Genomic DNA, 17,924 nt, shown 5'->3' on the forward strand with positions numbered 1-17,924 from the left:
TTTCTCTACACTTCTCATCTTTACTCTTTTTTGTGTCAACGTCAGTCTCATGTGCTGCCTTTGGGTTTCTTCTTCTGCACAGCATGACACAGGGGCTGGAGGGAGTGGAGAAGGGCCGTGGGTTCCCTGATGGCACCTGGCCTTCACCATCCCCGCCTGTGACCCCAGATAGAAGAGCCACCCTCCCTCCCAGCTGTTACAGTGAGAATCCCAGGGAGGTGCTCGGAGGGGCCCAGCATGGGTCACATGATGACCAGAGGACTATGGTGTTTGGCAGGTAGCCTGCCCACTGCCATGGACAGGGTGGGGGGTCCTGTGAGGGGAAGCCCTGCCAGAATCACGGTTGGAGTTGGGGAGGACAGTTCGCTGAGAGCCTCTTACCAGAAGAAAGGGAAGAGAGGATGCTGGACAGACAAAAAGCAACGCTGCCCGTTACCCCAGGATGGGAAGAAAGAGCTGAGTCGATAATGTGATATGAAAATGTAAGTCGTTCTCTACTGGCACATCCTTGCCATCTTACCGATTGGGAAACTGCGGCTCAGAAGTATTATGTGGCCTTGTCACGCCCTCACAATGAATTTCTGAGACACCCAAGGCTGGAGTCTGAGTCCCCTGTCCTTCCACCTCACTCTGCTCGGGGAGGAAATTGAGGTCACAGGGACCTTCCGACCATCTTCTGCCTCACTCCAGGCCTCGCAGGGAATGCTGGGAAAAACCAGTGGGCCGCCAGCTGCTGTGGCAGGCTCTGGGGATTCAGTGGTGAGCAGAGTGTACACATCACCCTAATCGCGGAGCTTATATTTCACTGAGGGAGCTGGTCATCAGAGAAAAAAATTACACCAGTAAAAAGAAGTGACAAACGTTGATACTTGTTGGGCTCTAGAGACGAAGGATGTGGTGCTGAGACAGGGTATAGAGAGAATGAGAGCGTACAGGTGTACAGACAGTATACAGAGAGAGTGTCTATGGGTTTAGTGGGGGCTAGGGAGAGCTCCTTTGAGGAGGTGATGTGCAAGGTGAAACTGAAAGTTGTGAGAGGAGTTAAATGGGTAAGGAAGGGATGTACAGGGAGAGCATTCCAGGCAAAGGCCACAGCATGTGCAAAGGCCCTGAGGCAAGAGACTGCAAGAATACCCCTGTGCCTCAGGTGGAGTGAGGGGGAGATGAGGCAGGGAAAGCAGGCGGGGCCACTGAAGAAGACCTTGGAGACCATGCCAAGGAAACTGGTCTTGGTCTCAAAAGCAGAAGGAGGCCATTGAGAAGATTTCAGCAGGACAGGCCTGGAGCCCGTGGGGGTGTGGTTAAAGCCTGGAGTTGAGATCATTTGGGGTGTTCATGGGGGAACAGCAATGCCCTTGGGAGGATGGGTTCTGTAAGTAAGAAGCCAGCAGAAGGCCACAGACGGGCTTGCTAGGCTACTTATGCCCAGAACTGCAAGAATTCTGTGTGTCTGAAAATTGGGTGCAGAGGGTGGGACCACTGGTCAGGGAGGGAGGAGTCTTTGTTCCATTCTAGTAAGCGTGGGTTAAAGATGAGCTGTTTCCATTACCAGTCCTCAGGGCTTTTCCTCTGCAGGTGTCCACTGGGAATCTCCAAGAGGGCTGTGTGATAATCAGTATTTTCCCAACGCATTAGACCCTGAGAAAGGCTGCAGGCAAAGACACCCCTCAGAGATACTTGAAAAGTGACTCGATCTGTCCCAATATGAGGACACTATCCTGGTGGCCTGTGGGCAGGTCACCCTGGGATGCAACTAGACATGAGGATACCTGGTAACAGGCCATTACAAGAAGCCCATCAGTGGTCGGATCTGCTGCCGACTGTTTAGAGAGGCGCCGGGTACCCGACGGGGGGTGCTCCAGAGCTGGGCATCTCACCCTCCCTGTCCCCAGTCCTGTGTCCTTTTCCCTTTTCTCCCTGGTTCTTGCCTCAAGAATGCCATGGCCTTGGAATATTCCAGGCTCTGCATCAGCACCCGAGAGCTCTGGACAGGCTAAAGCAGGCCTCCCATCAAACAGGATGGTATCACGGGATAAATCCATCAGTGTGAAGGCCTCTGCTTGTGTCCACACGACAATGGTGTGAGTGAGGGATGGAGGAAAGAGAAGGGGAGCGAGATCCTCCTTCCTCTCCGGCCGCTGATTTGTTTAATGATCATTTAACAAACATCGGACACTGGACTGGACACAGGAGGCTTGGCCGTGCCAGAGACAGACTTAGTGCCAGCCCTCCTGATGCTGGCTGGGCGTATTCCCGGGTGGCACTTAATTCTCCTGACGAGCTTGCTTCTAGCTAAGCCTCGGCCACCTTGGGGAGGGTGGGCCCGGCCAGCTGGGTTAGGGAAAGGCTGGTGTCAGAGGCCTGGGTTTGCAGTGCGGCTGTGAGCTCTTGGGAACGTGCCCTAGGCCCTCTGCACCTGTCTCCCTCTCTGTGGACAAAAGGCTACACCCCCTCTGCATGGGCCGGGGTGAGGGTTCCAGGAGGTACCACGCACCAGGCACCCACATGACACCTTGCACGCAGTGGCTTCCATTCGCATCCTCTCTCTTCCCCACCAGGACTTGATCAGGCAATTTCTGATGGTCTAATTTTCCCCAAACTGAGCATTATATACCCTCTCCCCCAGCTCAACGCCAATGCAATTTATCCTCACACCCAAACCTGATTCCTTGTCCTCAGGGAGTCCTCGAGACACCCTGCCGGGTAAACCTTCCACTCAGAGGAGCTAACAGAGTCCTTTTGTTTTTTTTTTTAACTCAGAGGTGAACTGGACACAGGCTCAGGCTTCTGGTTTGCTTCAAGCAGTAAGGTAGGGTGGGAGCAGCCCTGGGTGTGTGACGGGGAGATCCAGAGCACCCACCCCTTCTGAACCTCAGTTTCTCCTCTTGTGAAGTCAGGGTGGTAACTCTTTCCTCCCCACGTTGCTGGGAGAGTGGAGTGAGGCCCAGAAGCAATTGTGAATGGAAAGTCTGGCACCTCAAAGTCTTGCCTCCCTGATGCTGCTCAGCATCTTCTCTTAAAGTCCTCACAGGCCCTCTCGGGAGGCGGCATCCCCATGTCTCCTGCCACCTGCCACCACCCATGTGGCCTCTGGGAGACCCCAGCCGTTCCTGACCCAGCTGTTTGGCTCCAGCTGTCCTGTGGGTACGGCGTTGGGCCTACTCCTCAGGGAAGTCTCTTTCTCAGGCGGGCTCCCTAGGGAGGGGGCTGAGCCCCCTTTGGTGGGGAGAAGACGGGGTGGGGAGGGGCGGGTGGGGGCAGGGCCAGCCAGGGAGAAGCTGAGTGAATGCTGTGTCGTGTTTTTCAAATAACTCCATGTCCACAAAGCTAAAAATGTAGTCTGCCCTTACATATTTTATATGTGTGTGTGTTCCCAGTACATTTCCTTCTAATTTTTAAAACCATACGTAACATCAGGGACATTTAATCCATATGGTTCTGATTCCTTAACACTTAAATCATCCAAATGTTGTTTCGGAGAATCTATTTGCAAATCTCTTTACATAAGCTTTTAACTCCTTCTTTCTCAAGGACATCAAGTGAGGGTCCGTAGGCGAGGCCTCCTTCTCTTCTTCCATGTCCCCATTCCCCACCCAACTGGCCAGAGGTCTCGGCCACCTCTGCTCCGGGCACCAGCTTCTCAGGCGCTGCCCTCAGGGCTGGGGGGAGCCTGGGGGGAGAAGAAGACAGGCAGACTGGGGTCCATACCCCAGCTCCCCCACTTCCTGGCTGTGTGGCCAACCTCCAGTTCACCTCATCAAACCCTTTCTGCCTCACCTGTAAAAAGGGATAAACAATAGACATCTTAAAGGGTTGTTTGAGAAGTTAAACAAGGTAATGTAGAAAGCCGGTAGCCCAGAGAACACGGTTTGCGTCCCACAAAGGGAGCTTTCGTGTGTGCCGCAGGGCAGAGCTGAGGCAGGCAGGGCCCATGTTGGACTGCAGGGTCCTTCTCGAGGACGCTCCAGACGGCAGCACCAGGTGGAGAAACTGAGTCCAGAGAGCAAAAGGGGATCCTCCCCATGGGACTTGGGGATTGGAGCAAGGACAGGACAGTGAGCATAGTGGCCAGGAGGGCGGAGGTGAATGGCCTGATGCCTGAGATGCATGGCCCAGTGCGCAGGTGGGAGTCTGGGAGGGGAGTGGGCACCCCCAGCACGCCCTGCCTTGGTTGCCCGCCCCACATGTGCCAGGGCAGTAGTGGAGGGCCCTACAGGACCAGATAGGCCATAGAGGGAGGGGACGAGGAAGGCAGCTCTCCTGGACTCGGGGGGCCTGGGTTGCACAGCTGGAAGCCACCTGTACTCATCTCCAGAGGCCCCTTCACGGGCTTTCCCACCTGCAGCCACAAGCCCAACTCCCTAGCCTGGAGTTAGGGCCCAACGACTGAGACGCACGTAGAAAACCCACTTTCCCCTCCCTCCCTCCTTCAGGCCGTTCTCAAACATCCAGTGCTCTTTCAAGCTTTTGTTTCTTCACCTGTTTCCCCTGCCCTGGTGCCCTTTCCCACGAACAAACACCTACCCACTCTTCAAAGTCCAGCTCAAAGTCACCTCCTCTGAGAAGCCTTTCTGGGAAGACTTGCAAACAAGGGACCCTTCCTTTGGGCTTCCTGGTCTTGGTCTTACTGGGCTGTACTCATCTGGGGTGAACTCTTGAGAACCTATGCTGGGAGCTGGGCGTGTGGGAACGGCACAGTCATCCCCGTCCAGAAGGTCCTCCTGTTCTAGCTGAGGCAGATCCGCATATGACCCACCAGCTTTCGAGGAAAGCAGATTGGAACTCAATGATGGCACCCACAGGAACCCATGGCTGTTGGGTGTGAGATGAGCGACCAATAAGGAGGACACAGGTGTCCTGGTGAGGCAGCTCCTAAGGAGCCTCCTCATGGCAGGGGACCATTGGCCAGCCCTGATCTGGACACCACCAGTGACTGTGCCCATAGGACAGGATTTGTTTCTCTGGCAATTCCAGACAGACCAAATCCCAGACAGAGCTGAGTCTCTGGGACGGAAGAGCAGATGCTCAGGCTAAAATTAGGCTGCTGACTGTGACTTCAGCTAGGCTGCGGGAACTGAGCTGCTTCTTACATCTGTCATGGTGTAGTGGCATGGCAAAGTGGAGCCCCTGCCTCCCTGGCGAGGCTGAGTGGTGACATGACAGCCAGCTCGGGATGCACCACTCTACAGCCTACCTGTAGTGCTTTCCTGCTCTTTACCTGGTTGACTCCTCATAAACCTCCTGAGAAGGAGTATATCCCTTAGAGCCCCTCCCCTCCACCCAGCCCTCAGGAGCTGGGTCTGTCTGGCTTCCCTCAGGAGGTTAAGCCACCTGTCCAGGATCATCCCCACCAGTGAGGGTCCAAGCAGGTCTGGAGTCCAACTCCAGATTCAGATGACAAGAAGACCGGCCCATCGGAACGATGCGGGGAGGAGCTGGGGGGTGTCTGGCTGAAGCTGAGCGGGATGGTAATCAAGGTAAACCTCTTCCTACCTCTTCCATATCTGCTGTTGCTCTCTCCATTCAGGCATCCTCTGACTCTCTCGTTGCCTGCCCAAGCTGCGTCCTGCTCTCTGGGAAGAGTAGTGTCCTTTGGAGGCCTGCTGTGGGGGCCAAGCCCACAGCCATGGCCTTCATTTATTTCTCCTAAAGCTACAGTCCTCACAATGGCCTACAAGGCCCAAAGTAATATATCTGACACACTCTCACCTCAGGGCCTTTGCACTGGCTGTTCTCTTTGCCCGTAAAGGTCTTCCCCCCAATAGCTACTTGACTCAGTTCTTCACGTGTTTCAAATCATTGCTCAGTGCCACCTTCTCAGTGGGGCTTACTCTATTTAAATATGTGACCCACCTCCCACCCCTGCATTTCTGATTCCCTTACTCTGTTCTACCAGGTAATTTCCATAATATATACTTTGTGCTAATATGTTATAATTCACTTATTTATCCTGTTTCTTGTTGATTGTTTCTTCCCTTGAGAATGTAAGCTCCATCAGGGCAGGGCTTTTGGTCCATTTTGTTCACTGATGTACTTACTCTAAGTTCCCAGAATAGTCCCCGGCCTGCAGTAGGTGTGCACTGAACGCTTGTTAGAGAATGCGTGGATTCGGGCACCTGGACCCAGGGCAGCATCCTTCCCGGGCCTCTGCAAGAGAGAGCCCTCTATCAGGACTGCCTCTAGATCCTCTCTGGGCCTCTATTTGCTCCTCTGGGAACCGGGGATGGTCCCTGTGCTGCCTCTCACAGAGCCTTCGAGATGACCTTAGGCTATGGTGTGATCGTACCCAAATAAGTGTGAGGTGTCCATTCAGTCAGCGTCATTGAGCACCTTTTGGGTGCTAGGCCCCATACTGAGTGCTCGGGGTCCACAGAGGAGTGACACCTTGTGTCCATCTGCAAAGAGGCTCTCTCAGGTGAGCGGGGCCAACGCCAGATGTGAGGGGGTGGGAAATGCCCACTCGTTTTGGAGAGTTGTTCGACAAATGGAACCCTGAATAAAGAATGTAGGGCCCTCCTGAAATTCAAATTCACACCTTAGCCTTCTGTATTAGTCCTCGAGAGAAACAGAACCAGTGGGATATATAGATATAATATATATATATATATATATATATATATATATATGTATGTATGTATCTCATGTGCACACATGTGCATGCGTGTGCAAGAAAGAGAGGGAAAGAGTGAAAGACTTATTATAAGGAATTGGCTCACATGATTATGGAGGCCGTGAAGTCCTAAGATCTGCAGATGGTGAGCTGGAGACCCAAGAGAGACGCCAGTGTCAGTTCCAGTTGGAAAGCCAGCAGGTGTGAGACTCAAAAAAAGCTGATGTTTCAGTACCAGTCCAAAGGCTGGAAAAACTAACATCCCAGCTCAATCAGTCAGGCTGAGGAGTTACCCCGTGCTCAGCCTTTCTGTTCTCTTCAGGTCTACAATAGATTAGGTGAGACCCACCACATTAGGGAGGGCAATCTACTTTGCTCAGTCTACTGATCTGATGTTCATATCACCCAGAAACACCCTCGCAGACACACCTGGAGTCATGTTTGGCCAGATATCTGGACACCCCATGGCCCAGTCAATCTGACATGTAAAATTAACCATCACCCCCGAACTGCCGTTGATCCTTCACTCTGAGCTCAGACACGGCCAGCAAATCCATGTGCTTGCCTTTGCCTCCCCAGGTCCCCAACTCTTCCAGCCTGCCACTCTTGGGGACGTTGGCACTACTCCAAGCTCCTCTGACCCAGCCGGTCCTAAGTGGTACCCACTAGGTACCCCAGGTGCAGGGATTCTCATCAGTCAGACTCAGGGTGGAGTTGGGGGCGGGTTGAGCGGGAAGGCTGGTGGGGGCAGCCGTCAGGGGCTGGTTTTAGGCTGGAGGGAGCATGGCTGACGGTGTGAAGTGCCCGGGGCTCCTGAGGGATAAAGGGGGCTTCGTCTACTCTCCCGGGGGAATGACAGCTGCTGCCGCATTTCACAGCCATGGCAAGCAAGGGAGAAAGCCTTCCAGGTGCTCAGTTTGTTGAGCACCTACTGGGTGCCAGGCACAGACCCTCAGGGCTCTCCTAGCCTAGTGGGGGCCTCAGCCACAAATACTTTGCTATAAATGTGATGAATGCTCTGATGATGGACGCAAAGCAAGCTACAGGAACGTTAAGAAGAGGGCTTTTAATTCTACTGAGGATGGGGGTTGGTCAGGAAAAAATAGGAAAAACAGGACATTTGGAGGAGGCCTTATAGGTTGAGTTCACTCAATAGTCAGGGAGAGTTAATAGGGGAGCGGAAGGGAAGGGTGGGTGGGAGGACAGGAGAAGAAGGAAGGGCATTCATGTAGAAGGAAGAGCATGAGCAAAGGCTTGGATATGAAAATTCATACCATGTTAGGGAACTAGTGAGTGATCCTGCCCAGGCCAGGCCCTCCTTGGGGAGGGCTCCAAGGCCAAGGCATGGAGGATTGGGGTGCTCACCTCCTGCCCTGGGAGGTCAGAAAGGCCGCCGTGGGGCCAGGCCTGAGCAGGATGGAGTGAGCATTTCTAGATTTCTTTGTTGTTGTTACATGGAGGCTCCAAAAAGTGGCCCTCTCACCAGGCCCCACCCCTTCCCATATTCATCTCTCCTTCCCGAATCTTCTGCATAGTGTGTTGTTTTCACTCACTGTTATCAGCTATTTTCCAAGCGTGCATGTTTCTCCGCAGCTAGACAGTCAGATGCCCAGGCTCCATTGAGCCTCATTGGTCTCGCCTTGGGACTCCTTCATGACCGGCCTCTGCCCAGCCTCAGCCCCTTGCCCTGGGCTGGCCACATGGGCGGTGGCAATCACTCTTGATAAAAGTCACACAGGGGAGAAGATTTTAAAGCCATGCAGAATTTCTCTCTCGCTCTTACTGCTCCCGAAGCTCTTTTTCTTGGCATCCCTGTTACTGTTCACCTTGTCTTAATGTTTATGGGTATGACTGAATTCTCATCCCCTCCTCCCCTCCCTTCGTGAGCTATTAAGATTAAGTCTTATGCATCCGAGTATCACCCAGAGAACTTGAGCGGAGGTGGGGGCTTCCTTTATTGAGCTTCTGCTACATACCAGCTTCCGTTCTTGATTCTTAAAGTGTATTTTCTCCTTTAACTTCCTCGACTCTCTTTAATCTTTGCGATCTTTCCTGGAGCGGTGTTATCCTCCCCATTTTACAGCTGTGAAAACTGAGGCTCAGGCAGTTAAGCAGCTAGGAAGTGTCACAGCCAGGAAACGCACCCAGACTGTCTTACCCCAAGCCTTGAAAATTGATGCCCCACCGCTGCACCTCCCATGGGGGAGGGCAGAGCTGAGAGCAGAGTAAATACTTGTTGTTATTGATGATCTTGCAAGTTGGTCCCCTGGCTTGGGGAAAACCTGTTCTCACAGCTGCCAGGGGAGTGTGTAGTTTGACTAATCTTCTGATTTCCTGGAACCAGAGGCCCCGCCCTCCCAACCTGCGGCCCGACTGGGCCCTGCAGGAGTCCCCAGACACACTGGTGAAAAGCCAGAATGAGACAGACGCAGGGCTCACGCTGAGCCGAAGCCTCAGGCTGAAGTGTGGGAAAAGAGGATGCTTGTGTTATTTTAGGGAGAACTAGCCAGTGGGCTTGAGGCCCACTGGCCTCTTGTAGCTGTTTACTAGACAGGGTGGCCAGAGGGGCAGAAGTCTGTCCTTGTCCTTAGCATGCTCTGAATAGCTGGCACTGAATAAGACGTGGTTGCGCACAGAGCTGCAGAATCGAAAGATACACAATACATGAAGAAGATGACAACACATAGTGGGCACAGGCCAGGACGGTCTGTACCAAGTGCTGGAGTGTCACAGAGAAGGAAACAGCTAATGCCACCTGGGGGACCAAGGAGACCTTCACAAGGGAAGTGGCCTCTGAGCTCACCTGAAAGGCTGAATGGGAACCAGCCCAGCAGCTGTGAGTGAGGGGAACAGTACAGGGAACTGCATGTGCAAAACGCCCTTGGCAGGTTCAGGAACACTGAGGTATTCTGTATGGTGGGAGCACAGGGCACATGGGGATGGTGTAGAGAGATGGAGGTTTAGACTGGTAAACTGAGGCTCAGCCATAAAAGGCACTAAGAGACAGGGTGGTTGAGCTGGGCAGGGACCCACCTGAATTTGTCTTAGAGAGTTCCCCCTGTGTGGAGAATGGATTGCAGGGGCAGTGGGCAGGCGGACCAGAGAGAAGGCTGTTGTAAGTGGGAGGCGATGGTGGCCTGGACTGGGGCCGCAGGGACAGAGAAGAGATTCTGGCTTCAAGCTTGGGGTGATGAGTGCCCCCATTATGAAGATAGACAGTATGAGAGGAGCAGGGTTCTGGGTCACAACCTGGGAACAATTGCTACCATTTACTGAGCACCTACCAGGGCTGGGCCCTCTGTCAAGGACTCCACTGCAGTCTTGTCAGATCTGCATAGCAGCCCTTTGTGATGAGGAAGTCAAGACCAGCGACATCATGTAACACATCCAGGGTCACACAGTAAGGGTGGGGCTGAGATCTGAACCCAGATCCGTGTGGCTCCAAGGCCCATGCTGTCACCCATAGCATCAGGTTAAGGAAGGAGGGAGTGCCCGATGGAGTCAGGAAGCCGAAACACAGCCCTCAGGCTGGGGAGGGAGGGTGGGGTTGAGGCCCCCCGGAATCCCAGGAGGCGATTTCCATGAACTGTAAGAGTCCCCAGGTCTGTGTCCCAGGAGAGAGATGGCCATCTCTGTGAGAAGTGAGGACTGAAGTTTCAGGTGTACCACAGATCTATCGAGGGAGCACCCACCACACACACACACACACACACACACACAGGAAAATGATACAAAGCATCTGAGGCCAGGAAATAATAGCCATGGGGGAGGGGGATAGACAGGGGGATGGCTGGTAAGTAAGTACAAGGCCCAAACATAGATAACCTGAAGGGCCTCCAGCACGGGTTGCTCAGCCCCACCTTGAAAGCTCTCCCAAGAACGCTATGGCAGTCGCCGGCTCCTTAGAAACGACCGTGTGTTCCAAAACTGTATCTGTAATTTGGTTGTTAGGAGCTGGAAACAAAATTTCACAGAGAGACAGCCTCCTAGATGACAGATCAAATGCCAACCCTGCCCTCTGCTCCCATCTCTTTTAGGCTGTGAAGTCTCTACGGCGTGATGTTGGCTTTAGAGCAGAAGCAAGCCCAGTGTGTGTGCGTGCATGTGTGTGTGTGCATGTGTGTGTAGCATTTCCATGGAAACGAGCGTTCAGTAGTCTAGCCTGGGACACCTGGACCACAATCTCCCTGCATGGTAGCCCCACAAGTAGAATGAATCTTCTCCCACCTTGTGTGCCCCCTGCCCCGCGCCCGGCTTGGCAAACAGCAGTGCAGTGTTTAGCAAGTTGCATTGGGGTGATCTGTTTACCTGCGTCTCCATCCTTAGAGGGAGCTCCTAGAACACAGCTTTGTGTGTTGCATGGTCCCAGAATGGGGAGGGGGCCTGATTCATGTTCGAGGAATGAAGGAATGTGGGCAGGCCCCCAGGGCCACGCTCAGGGAATTTCTCAAGACCTGGCCCAATTATATGCAGGGGATGGGCTGGTGGAAAGGAACTGGCACCTGGCACCACCTGCCTTCTAACCTGGGGCCCATCCAGCTACAGGGTGGGTAAGGTGCCCGGGGCCCCAGGATAGGGGTGGTGGCTCATGGAGCAGAGTTAGGCTCAGCCTGCTAGCCTTGACGCAGGGTTGCCTGTCCCTGCTGTGTGTCCCTGAGCTCTGAGGCTGGAGTTCTGAAGATCTTCTGGCCTTCATTGAGAATCGGCACCAGAATTAGGGCAGGGGCTAAGTCTCAAGGTGGGGACAGGTAGCTTTGGTTGTGGGAGGAGCTGGGGAAGGCGTCCAGGCTGACACTCTGACCTGAAGGATGGCCACAGCTGGATGGGGCCTGTGTGGCCTGAGGGGTAGAGAGAAGGATGGTTGGGGGGTTCGGGGGAATCCAGTGTGATTGTGTCTGGTACACGAAGGTGCTCGATACGTTGTGCTTTCCTTCATCCCTCCCTTCCACCTTGCTATGGCCAGTTCAGAACTGTGTGTGTTTGGGGATTGGGATGGGGATGTCCCCGGCTGCCTGGAAGGGGCTGTACAGGAGTTTGCCGAGAGAAAGGAGGGGGCAGACAAATCCCAAGCCACAGAAAGTAGGAACAAAGGAGCAGTCCAAAGAAAGAGCCTCAGCAGGGCAGCCATTCCAGGGATGGCAGCTTGGTGCAGGGTCCTGAGCATCCATCGGGTCTCGCTGAGAGCCCCACGTTCCGTCCCCACCGCTAGCCAGGGCCGCTGGCACCTCAGCCACAGCTCTGAATTGGATCATTTTGCCCCTCCGATGATTAGTTTGTCTTTCAATTTGCACCCTGCCCCCTGCCCCCCAACCGTTCATTAACTTAACAAATGTTTGTAAAGTTATCAGTTCCGGGGCAGGAGAGAAGAACCAGGGTGGAAAGTTCCTCGCAGCTCCCACCTCTGGAGAAGGGGGAGGTCTCCTCCGGGTGACTACAGTTTGGGGTGATGGGTACATCTCCAGAGGCAGGAACCATTGAGCAGTGCCGCTGACTAAAGCTATTGGGAGGTTCCATTGGGGCAGGGCCACCCCTCAGAGCCGGGCGAGGATGCTCATCCTGGGGCAAGAGCAAGGCTGTCATCTGAGCCTTTGTGCAAATGACAAAGGTCACCCCTCAGGGCATATGAATTATAACAAGACACCCACTTTCTCCCACCTGGAGCTGCTCAAAGCAGGAACAGTAATAAGCAGGGCAGTGGGGGCAGGGCAGGAATAGAATGAGGGGCAGGGATCCGTCCCAGGTGGCACTCTGTCCCAGTTGCCCTAATCAAGGGAAGGCCCTGTATCAAGGTCTGGCTTGACTCAGGGTGTAAGGACAGCAGGAGGAGTAGAGAGGGCATTTTAGATAGAGGGAGAGTCTGTGCAAAGACCCCAAGGCTTGAAAGCTGGTGCAGGTTTGGGGGGTGGGGGAAGGCTGGGCAAAGCGTACAGAGGGCACCAGATCACAAAGTGTGCTCCTTCCCTTTGGGGCTTTGTCAGAAGGGGGATGACCCAATTAGCGCCCGGACTGGGCTCTGGGAGCTGATGGAAGATGGGGGAGTCTGGGGTGCTGGTGATCAACAAAACAGCTGGGAGGCTTGGCAACTGGCCAGCAGGTGTGCAAGTGTGTATGTGAGTATGCAGGGCTGTGTCCCGCTGCAGTCACACCTCTCTTCGCTCCCTGACAATCTGGGAGCTATGGTTTCCTCCCCTTAGACACCTAGGAGTGGGGTGCCGCTTTGGAAGTCGGGGTCCCTCCATCAAAGTCGATGGTCTGGGAGGGGTTTGTTTGCTCTGACCTGGCTTTGGAGGGTGGAGGCTCTGCTGGAAGCTGTTGTGTGGAGAAGGCACAGAAGTGCCCAGGCCACTAGACCTGCCCCCTGAGCCCAGATGGCTTCTGGTCAGAGGGACCTCTCTCCTTACAGCAGGCAGGGCCTTGAATTTGAGGCCATCACTTTGGAGCCAGAGAAAGCCTGGGGCCTCCAAGAAGCCTTCTGGGAAAGCCTGGTCAGTGCAGTGGTCAGTCACCTTGTGGGATCTGGAACTTTCATGACCCGCAGAGGGAGTGCCTCCTTCCACTGGGACGCTTGGCGCTTAGCTTGCCTCCCTCTAGTCCAGACCTTGGCCTCAGGCTCCATAAGCTCCTGAGGCTGTTCCGGGCCAGGGACGCCAGTCTGGAGTCAGCCAAACCTACAGGCAGCCCTGGTTCTGCAGAGTTGACTTTGCTCAAGTCACCTGCCACCGAGTCTGAGCCTCATGTGCGCATCTATAAAATATAGATCCTGGTGAGGTCTACAGGGTTTGGCCATTCTGCTCCCTCGGGAAGCAGGCCGCTGGGGGCTGGCCCAAGTGCGCTGGCGATTGACCAAAGCGTGAACCCAACCCGTGTGACTCAGGTCCCAAGTCCCGGGACCAGCAGCTTCTGGTAAAGTTAGGCCATCGGGAAGCCCCGGGGTGCCCCTGCTCCCCAACCCCCCACGAGGCTGGAGCCCAGGGAGGCCGGCCAGGCCCGCCCCGCCCGGCGCTCCTGAAGGCGGATTCCCGCCCGAGGAGGCGCAGGCTTCCCGGAGTGGGGCTGGCACCGAGGAGCCAGGCGGGGAGCGCGCACTGTGGGGACGTCGATGGACGCCCGCCGGGCCGGGTGCGGCCGAGTCAGGGCGCTGAGCGGCAGGGCCCCGGCGGCGGCGGCGGCGACCGGGGCTTCCCTGACTGCCCTCCCCGGAGGGCCCGGGAGGAAATGACAGCGCGGGAGCCGGGGCGGGCGCGGAGGGAGGGGCGGCGCCCGGAGTGACACGGCCTGTCACCGAGGCGGCCGCCGCGCAGACCCTGCCCGCGGCTGCCCGGAGCCGGGGATTCCCCAGACGCAGACCCTCGGTGGCCGCCCGCCGGACCCCGGGATCCCGGCCCGCGGGGAGCCCAGGGCCGCTGGCCGCGAGGCGCGCACGCCGAGGCCGAGCGGGCCGGAGAGGCTCCCCGGGCGGCCGCCGGGGTCCCCCGGGCGCGGCGACAGGAAACTCTGGGGAGTGAATGGAAAGAAGTGGGTGGTCCAGCCCCTGCGACTTCCCCTGACATCACTGCCCAAATAAGGAGCTTCCAAGCGGCCGCGGGGCGGCCCGGAGCCGCGCCCGCCGCCGGCGCCCGCCCGCCAGCCCGCCCCGCGCCCACCCCGCGCCGCGTGGGCCGCCAGCGAGCGCCCGGGGCACCGCCGGGCGGAGCCGAGCCGGGCGGAGCCGAGCAGCGGGCGCTGCCGAGCGGCGCGGAGGCCGGGCGCGCAGCCCACAGCCCCGTCCAGCCGGCGCAGCCAGCCCGGAGCCGCGGAGCCGCAGCCGCCCAGGTAAGCAGGGGGCGCCCCGCGCCGCGCCCCCGCCGCGGCCTCGCCGCCGCCAGCCCGGCCCCGCCAGGAGGCCAGCAGCCCCGCGCCGGGGTCGGCCGCGGCGGGGCCGGCGGGAGAGGGCTGGGCGCCGGCGCGTGTGCGGGAGCGCGTCGGTGCCAACTCTCGGGACTCCTCTGTAGCCTGGGGTTGCCTGGTGCACGCGCTCTCCGCCTGCGTTTCCCAGACACTACTTCTGTCACCGCCCTGGGTGACACCAGCGTTCCCGCGTTCACACTTCTCTCGCACCCTCGCGCCTGGCGCAGCCCCCCTCGCCGTCGGCGTGCACAGCCCTCTGTGCCCGGAGCAGACCCTCCCCGGCCACGCCTCTCGGGCCTTGCGCTCTCCTACACGCGGGGACGCAGCACACGGGTGGGACCTACTGAATGGCTTTGGCAGCCCGGGCGGCGCTTCCCCCTGGAGGCGGTGGCAGTTTCAGACTGTCACAGCCGACCAGCCTTGGACTCCTCGGGCTTATTGGGAGTGAGTGAAACTAGCTTTTACTCTGGCTCTTCCCGCCCTCCCTGCAGAATGGCACCTAGCACGGGAGGCACAGCCTAGGGGATCTGTACCTGCGGTGGGGGGAGGGTGTGGGGACTAGCAGGGGACTACTCCCGGCCTCACAGAGCCGCTCCTGCTCCATGAGCATTTTTCTAGCCCCCTCCCCTCATCTCTCCTCCGCTGATGTGGTGTGTCTGGGGGCCGGCCAGGAGCCGTGGTGGCTGAGGAACAGGTGCAGGTGGTGCCAGCCTCAGCATCTTGCAGAGGGCTCTGCACAGTGGCTACAATTGCTTATCTATAAAATATAGAATGTATCTATCGATGGTTGGACCAAGGACATAGGGAAACTGATAAAGCCAAGGGAGGGATCCATCACTTAGTGACTGGGCAGATTATTTAATCTCTTTCAGGCTGCATTTGATCATCTGAAAAATGTTGTCAGGGAGAGTTGAGACCATATAAATGAAGACATATCGTAACTATAAAGCCCTGTGCACGTGCCAGTTACTGTGGTTTGGGTGATTCTGGGCTGGTATTTGCCATGGCTCTGCTCTGTGATTTAGGGAGACCAAACGCCATTTCTGTTCACTTATCCTCAAGAAAGGGGCATTAATAAGTGTCCTGTGTGCCTGCTAGCAGATTCCCCAAAGTATGGTCTCTGGAACCTTAGTTCTGAAAGCTGTGCCACGAGTTAAGTTTTCTCTGTTCTAGCAAGTCTGGCAAATTCTTCAAGTTCTCTATCACCCTTCTGGCCAATCACAATCCATTCTGGCAAATTAAAGGCTCTGAGAAGGACTGCAATACAAGAACCAGTTTAACTTTGTCAAATCCAGCATTTCCCTTGTTGAGACTGTAGCCCTTTTCAAGTTACACATACTTGCTCTACGAGGAAACGGTGCTTCTGGGACTACCAGTAGAGATGACGGGATATGGTAGAGTTGCCACTGAACTTTGAGAGCTAAGTTCTAATTGCCTTCTTGAATGGAGAGTAAGCAGAAGCCCAGAGAAGTTGAGTGGCTCATCTGAGATCACACAGCTAAACAGTGACCCAAAATTAACTAGTAGTTAGTGGTAAAACAAGGACCAGAACCCAGACCCCATTCCGTTCATCCATAAATTAAGTTCTCTTCTGGAACCAGTCTTGCTGCTTTTTGTGGACATGCTGCAAACGTGTTTGCATGTTTGCAAATCCTTATGTTTGACAAACATAAGGATTTAAATGATTTACTGTTGAATGCGTTAAATGATGATCGGGTCCCTACTATGTATCGTTTGTTTGGGGGACTTTAGCACATAAAGTTCAACCAGCTGTGGAACCTGCAGTGAAGAGAAATGGTGCCAGAGTCATCACAGACACACACGTGAGCACTCTACACACACATCCACTTGTACACACAAATCTCTCTCTCCCTGCGCTCTCACACATGCTCACACATGCAATCCTGTACACTCATTCATACACACGCTCCTACGTAGGCACACACACACTCGCTCACTTGCTTCTGTGCACGCACGTGTCTACTGTGCACATTCTCTCACACACGCATGCATCCTGTTGTGCTCCAGGCTGCAGCCAGGAGGCACTCGTGGCAATGTTCCCATGTCCCCATGTCCCCAGAGCTGGTGGAGGTGCCTGGCACCAGCTCCCCAGATGAGTATTGAGCGCGTGGGGAGTCCTTGCAGGGCCAGTGTGAGGTTCGCTTTTCCTTGGTGTTCTCCCGTTTCTCCATTTTCTGCCATACCTATCCCCCCACCTTTTTTGTTCAGCTATTGTTTGATCACTCCTTATGTGACTGAAGCCAGCTCTGCTTCCACTGTGGTGTTTTAATCAACAGCTCTGTTCGAGCAAGGACTTCGTCTCGTTCGTTTGATTGGAATCCCCAGCTCCTAGCAGAACGCCTGGCACAGAGGAGAGGTTCAATAAGCATCGTTGAATGGGTGAATGAGTGAGTGACTGCTGGCTGCTGGGATGGCGGTGACCCCGGGCCAACCTCCAGGGGGATTCATGGCGCATGTTCGCTGAGTGCCTGCTGGGTCCCGGGCACCTTTCTAGGGATTACAGCACTAAAATTCTTTAATCCTCTGTGCATGGAGCTTGCATTCCAGTGGGAAGAGAGAAAGGAATAGTAATGGACAAGATATTGCTAAATAGTGATAGGCGCTGTGCAGAAACTCAGACAAGGCCGTGTGAATGTTAGGGAGGAATTGGGGAAGCAAAGGGTGGGGCCTGGGGCATCCTCTCTGAGGAGCCGACATTTACTCCGAGACCTGAGTAATGAAAAAGCGATGGCCATGCAAAGATTTGGGAGAAAGGTATCCAAGCAGAAGAAGAGCAGGAAAGGCCCTGCAGTGTGAAGGAGCTGGGCTGCGGCCCACGGAGAGGCCACACGGGCAGTTCACTGCTGATTCCCTTACCAGCACCCTCTGGAGGGGCAACTGCTGGTGTCTGATCTGGGACTTTATCTTCGTGGTTCAATCACTAAAGCCAAACTTGGTGCATCCTGGGCTTTGGGGAGGCGGGGCTGCCTCTGCTATCTCGGAGGGTGCCCTCCCATCTTGTCCACCCACCGCCCCTATAAATGAGGAAAGAGTTGGACTCTGAAGGCCCCTCCCAGCTCTGCCATACTAGAATTTGATGCTCTGTTTGCAGGAGGTTCACCACAATTCAGGTGGTCCATCTGGAGGGACCGTGAATTAGTCGTGCTGCTTCCATTATTAATAACCATGATGTCATACATCTGTGCGGTTCCTGGTCGGCCGCGGAGCACTCTCTCCTATTATCCCGTTCACTCTGTGGGCTCATCTGCCAAGTGGGGGAGGGCGGGGGGAGGGGGATGGTGGAGGTGGAGAGAGCTCAGCCCCTGCCACACACCGCTGCAGGCTCACCTAAGCTGCTTCCCCCTCTGAATTCCCTGCTTCCTCAGCTGCAAAGCAGGACGCAGAAGCACCTACCTCCTAAGGCCCT

At 55.5% G+C, this 17,924-nt stretch overlaps 1 protein-coding gene across 5 annotated transcripts in view; it reads left to right on the forward strand.

Moving 5' to 3' along the window:
• HIVEP3 (HIVEP zinc finger 3) overlaps positions 1-17,924 on the forward strand; it is a 482,443-nt gene that overhangs the window by 343,058 nt on the left and 121,461 nt on the right. For 2 of the 5 annotated variants that reach the window (XM_070610047.1, XM_070610049.1), the window contains exon 1: positions 14,285-14,422. The exons of the other annotated variants lie outside the window; for them this stretch is intronic. The gene's annotated coding sequence lies outside the window, so the exon portion shown is untranslated. Of the gene's footprint in view, positions 1-14,284; positions 14,423-17,924 lie in introns of those variants that run through there. 5 annotated transcript variants of the gene reach the window in all.

Source organism: Equus przewalskii, chromosome 2, assembly GCF_037783145.1.
Source record: "Equus przewalskii isolate Varuska chromosome 2, EquPr2, whole genome shotgun sequence".
Taxonomy (NCBI): domain Eukaryota; kingdom Metazoa; phylum Chordata; class Mammalia; order Perissodactyla; family Equidae; genus Equus; species Equus przewalskii.